The following is a 6,000-nucleotide window of genomic DNA, read 5'->3' as shown; positions in this document are numbered from 1 at the left end:
TTCACTAAGATAACTTGCTATTTACAGAATTTTCCTGTAGAAAATTATTTTTCAAAGATAAGTCATTTCATAATTCAAATCATTTATGTTTAATTCGCCTGTTGTACAAATTTGGAAATTCTTATATGCATGATCAGGTTTCTTTCATTTATTCAGTAGTTCACTCATCCATTCATTTACTCAGCAACTTTTTGGAGCAACTGTCATATGCCAAGCCCTGTGCTAGGACATAGGCAGATAGAGTTAAAACTTGGCCCCTGTGTTCAGGGAGTTCACAGTCTAATGAATGAACAGACAATAAACCAAGAATTACAGCAAGGTGGCTAGGAGGGCAAGAAAGAGGAAGCCCAGGGCAGAGGTGGTGGGAAGTGGGTGAAAGCAGTGAAAGCTTCGTAAAGAGGAGCCTCTACTGTTCCTGAAGGACAACTAGAAGTTAGCTGGTGAATGTGCAAAGGCTTGAGGTAACATAAAGCTTATTTTCAGGGAAATCCAAGTATTGACAGCATTGGTTCTGTATGGGTACAGCTTATGTAAGAATGGCGCTTGTGTCAAGAGGTAAGACGGAGAATAGGTGAGGATGAGGTCCAAAGGGCCTCAAATGCTGTGCGGGAAAGTTCAGATTTTATCTTGAAGACAATGGGGAGAACTTTGAGGGATTTTAAGCAAACATGATCAGATTCGTGTTTCAGAAAGACTATCTTGGTGGTGATAAAAAGGGTGATTGGAGCTGTGGCAAGAGGGTAGAGGAGGCAAGCCTGAAGCAGTCAGGGGGAGACCAGTTAGGAAATGACTGTTAGGTGGAACCATGTAAAATCGTGATTTTTTTTTTTTAGAAAATGGTCAAATGTCATCAATTCCATATGGTTCAACCTAATACATGGTCCAGATAAGAAATGATCAGAGCCCCAGTGAAGGCAGAGGCAGAGGAGATGAAACTAAGAGACATTTAGGAAGTCTAATTTGATAGGATACCATGATTTCTTTGGTGAGAGGGACAAAGGAAAAGGCATATGTCCTAAACTGGAAATATACAATCACAGACTATATAAAATAATTCTTGAACCTAGAAGAACAGTTACTTCAATTAGTCTTACAGCTGAGGACTGATAAATTCATTCATTTGGATACAGCAACACAGTGTGTTTGGGGCTGAGTTGGGATTGAAACCCAGGTCTCCTGACTATTCTACTATTCTAGCTTCACTGCACCTTGGATATTCCAAGAAGATATTTGTGTTAGTTTCCTGGGGCTACCATAACAAAATACAACTAACTGGGTGGCTTAAACAACAGAAATTTATTGTCTCACAGTTTTGGAGGCTGGAAACCTGAAAACAAGGTGTTGATAGTGTTGGTTCCTTCAGAGGGCTGTGGGGGAGATTCTGTTCCAGGCCTTTCTCCTTAGTTTGTAGGCACGTCACCCTGATCTTTGCCTTCATGTTCACATGGCATTCTCCCTGAGTGTGTGTATGTGTGTGTGTGCCCGTCTCTTCACATGGCTGCCTCCACTTTGTATATCCATGTCCCTGTTTTCTCTTATAAGGACACCAGTCCTTAGTGTCCCCACAGGAGACACAGTCATAAGGACAGAGTCATAAGACCCACCCCACTCCAGTATGACATCATCTAAACTAATTACATCTTCAACGACCCTATTTCCAAATAAGGTCACATTCTGAGGTACTGGGGGTTAGGGCTTCAACATATGAATTTGGAGGGGGGCACAGTTCAACTCATAACACTACTTCTGAAAGTCCTATGTCATGTTACTGGTGGTAATTCTGTCTTTTCCCTTGGAAAAGGAAATACGGATCTGAGGAATAAGAGTCTTTTTAAGGAAATAAGAGTCTTTTCCTTCCTTTATATCTTATCACAATGCCAAGGATAGCGTTCTACCCTTCAAGTCTGCGTTGACATACCTGCTGGCAAGAGACAGGGATTTCAGTGAGCTTCTAAAAATTTTACTGTGTGGTCTACTCTTATTGGCGGAAAGAAAAAACTCTTAACTGCATTCCATTTGACTAGATGGGCAGAACATGTGGTTACCTGCTTTGGGTGTACAATGGTTCCCTTTGATTTCATATGCCAAAGGCAGGCAGCCAACTGCTCTTACTTTACCTGTGATCAGGCTCAGCAGTGGCTTCCAAGGGGAGCTGAGGAATGGCAGGTGTTCGTGTTCATCATGATGTTGGTTTTTTAAGACATGGCCTTTATTTTGGAACTATCAATAATCAAATAGGCTTTCTCTGGGTAGAATTAAAATGTAGGTTAGAAGGACACTCAGGGCTTAGCTATTGAGAGGCCTTACTGAGAAGATTTAGAAAAGTGTTGGAGTCTCCACCCCACCACTCACAGTAACTGAGACCATGTTTAACCACAAAGCTGTGGATGGGTAAAAACATGGGCTCTAGAGTCCCACAGACTTGGGCTTGAAACTCTGCCTTGATTTTACATTAAGAGTTGGCTTAGTTACCAAAAAGGGAACTAAGTAAAATCAGGTGCCTCCTGATATGATGCACTGAAAAGGACACAACATTGCTTATATAGTGCCCCCACCAAAAGCGCATAATCTAAATTTAATCATAGAGAAACAACTGGGCAAGCCCAAATTAAAGGACATGCTGCAAAACAATAGGTATTCTTTGAAAACGTCAATGTCATAAAAGAAAATGAAAGGCAGGAACTTCCCTGGTGGTCCAGTGGGTAAGACTCTGCACTCCCAATGCAGGGGGCCCGGGTTTGATCCCTGTTCAGGGAACTAGATCCCGAATACTGCAACTAAGACCCAGTGCAGCCAAATAAATAAATAAATATTAAAAAAAGAAAAGAAACTGAAAGGTAGAGGAACTGTTCCAGATTATAGGAGACTAAAGAGACATGACATCTAACGCAATACTCGATCCTGAATTAGATTCTGGATTGGGGGAAAAAGTTTCTTGAAAGAGCAATATTGGGAAAATTGGCAAAATTTGAATATGGATTATAAATTAGATAATAGTATTGTAGCAATGTTAAGTTTCCTGAATTTGATCATCATACTGTGGTTATGTAAGAGATTTTCCTTGTTTTGGGGAGATACATGATGTATTTAGGGTTGAAGTGTTATAATTTCTGTAATTTACTCTTAAGTGGTTCAGGAATAAAACTAGAATAAAAAATAATGAGGATTGGTAATTATACTTAAAAATACTGCACTGATATTTGAAAGTCACTAAGAGAGTAAATCTTAAAAGTTCTCACTACCAGAGAAAAAGGTAACTATGTGAGGTGACGGATGTGTTAACTAACTTTATTGTAGTAATCATTTTACAACATATATGTATTATCAAATCATCACGTTGTGCACCTTAAACTTACACAGTGTTGTATGTGAATTGTACATCAATTAAGCTGAAAAATAAATAAATAAACCCCCCAAAATAATGAGGATCTTATTTATGTAATATGTAAATAGAGAGAGAGAGAAAGCAAATGTGGCAAAGGGTTAACATTAAATAAATCTAGGTGAAGTGTATTAGAAAATTTATTATAATTTTCTCACAATTTTTCTCTATCCTTGAATTTTTCCAAAATAAAAAGTTTAATTAAAAAAGAAGAGATGAACCAGACTGGATATTGTCCAAGACACTGAGCTAAAAAGGTGCAAAAGTATTACTGGAGTGTTAAAAATCTAACTAGAAATGTAACTTGAAAAAAACATATTGTGAAAACTTCTCTTTGGAGAATACGAATGTGATTGGGAAAAAATGCTTATACAACTCACTTGTGGTCGAGAGATGAAGTTCCTAAGGGCAAAGCAAAGGATCCGTGGACAGTTACTGTCATTTTTGGCTTTTTAGGGAAGGTCCTCCTTCTCTACCGCTCCCCTGTGAAGTTCTCAGTCTCTCTTCTAAATAAAAATGAATTACATATTTTTTTTAATGTTTAAAAGAGAACCAAATTACCAGCCTCTCTTTTTAATCTGGTTCTGCCAGTTGTACAACCTTGAACAAGTCACTTCATCCATTCAACAAAGGTTTATTTAGTACCCACTCTATGCCAGGTACTGTTTAGATGTTGGAGACTTGGCATTGAATAACATAGATATGGCACCTGCCCTCATGGAGTTTACAGAGCAGTGATATGTGACAGATACTAGGGGTTGCCAACATTACAGGAATTTCCTTTTCTTCCTTGCTAATAAAACTCCAATTTTGCAGAAAGCAATGTGTGAGGGGGAAAGCCATGTGTGCTACAGATTGGGAGAAAATAGTTGCAAACCACATATCTGACGAAGGACTAGTATCTAGAATGTATAAGGAACTCTCAAAAGTAACGAAAGGAAGAAAGAAAGAAAGAAAGAAAGAAAGAAAGAAAGAAAGAAAGAAAGAAAGAAAGAAAGAAAGAAAGAAAGAAAGAGAGAGAGAGAGAGAGAGAGAGAGAAAGAAAGAAAGAAAGAAAGAAAGAAAGAAAGAAAGAAAGAAAGAAAGAAAGGAAGGAAGGAAGGAAGGAAGGAAGGAAGGAAGGAAGGAAGGGAGAAAGAAAGAAAGGAAGGGAGAAAGAAAGAAAGAAATCACTCCAATTAGAAAATGGGCAAAAACATAACACACTTTTTACCAAAGTGGATATAGAGATGGCAAATAACCACACGAAAAGGTGTTCAATCGCATTAGTCATTAGCAAACTGGAAATTAAAACCACAATGAGATATCACTTCATCCTTATCAGAATGGCTAACATAAAAATAGTGACATCACCAAATGCTGGTAAGGATGTGGAAAAACTGGATCAATGGACCACTCATATCTTGCTAGTGGGAATGTAAAATGGCGCAGTCACTTTGGAACAGTTTGGTAGGTTCTTTAAGCACTAAATAGGCAACTACCATACAACTCAACAACTGCACTCTTGGGCATTTATTACAGAGAAGTAAACATTTATGTTTATGCAAAAACTTGTACATGAATGTTCAAAGCAGCTTTATTCATAATAGCCCCAAACTTAAGTCAACCCAAATGTTTTTCAGTGATAGTTGAACAAACTGTGGTACAACCACATCATGGAATACATCCAGCAATAAAAATGAACCACCTAGTGATACAATAACCTGGATAGATCCCCAGGGAATGATGCTGTGTGAAAAGAAGCCAATCCCAAAACGTTATATACAGTGTGATTCCATTTGTATAACATTCTTGAAATGACAAATTATAGAAATGGAGAACAGATTGGTGGTTACCACGGGTTAGGGGGATGATGGGGTATAGCCTAGAAGAAATGTGGATGTGGTTATAAAAGGGCAACATGTGGGATCTTTGGAAATGTTCTGTATCTTCACTGTGCTGGTGGTCACACAAATCTACACATGTGATAAAATCACATAGAATTAAATACACACATGTTCCCAACAAAAGAGTGCTTGTAAAACTGCTGAAATCTGTTTAAGAACTGGGGAAGACTGGGTGAAGTGTTGTATGGAATCTCCATTACTCCTTTTTTTTTTAATTTATTTTTATTTTACTTATTTTTGGCTGCGTTGGGTTTTCGTTGCTGCGCGCGGGCTTTCTCTAGTTGTGGCGAGCGGGTGCTACTCTTGGTTGCTGTGCGCAGGCTTCTCATTGTGGTGGCTTCTCTTGTTGCAGAGCACAGGCTCTAGAGTGCAGGCTCAGTAGTTGTGGCACATGGGCTCAGTAGTTGTGGTGCACGGGCTTAGTTGCTCCGCGGCAGGTGGGATCTTCCAGAACCAGGGCTCGAACCCGAGTCCCCTGCACTGGCAGGAGGATTCTTAACCACTGCGCCACCAGGGAAGCCCTCCATTACTTCTTATAACTGCGTGTAAATCTACAATTATCACAAAATAAAAAGTGTTTTATATGGGTGACTTAAATCTCAGTAAACCTGTTAAAAAAACACACACCAGAAAATGGGAGGGTGTTTTTGATTGTCACCATGGGAGGGAAGCACTTTTAGAATTTAATGGATGTGAGATTCCCATATTCCATAGGACAGAATTTTACAACAA

This window comes from Balaenoptera physalus (genome assembly GCF_965194825.1).
Source record: "Balaenoptera physalus genome assembly, chromosome: 2".
Lineage (NCBI taxonomy): Eukaryota > Metazoa > Chordata > Mammalia > Artiodactyla > Balaenopteridae > Balaenoptera > Balaenoptera physalus.
The sequence above is the reverse complement of the archived record's forward strand: the minus strand, read 5'-3'. Positions refer to the sequence as shown.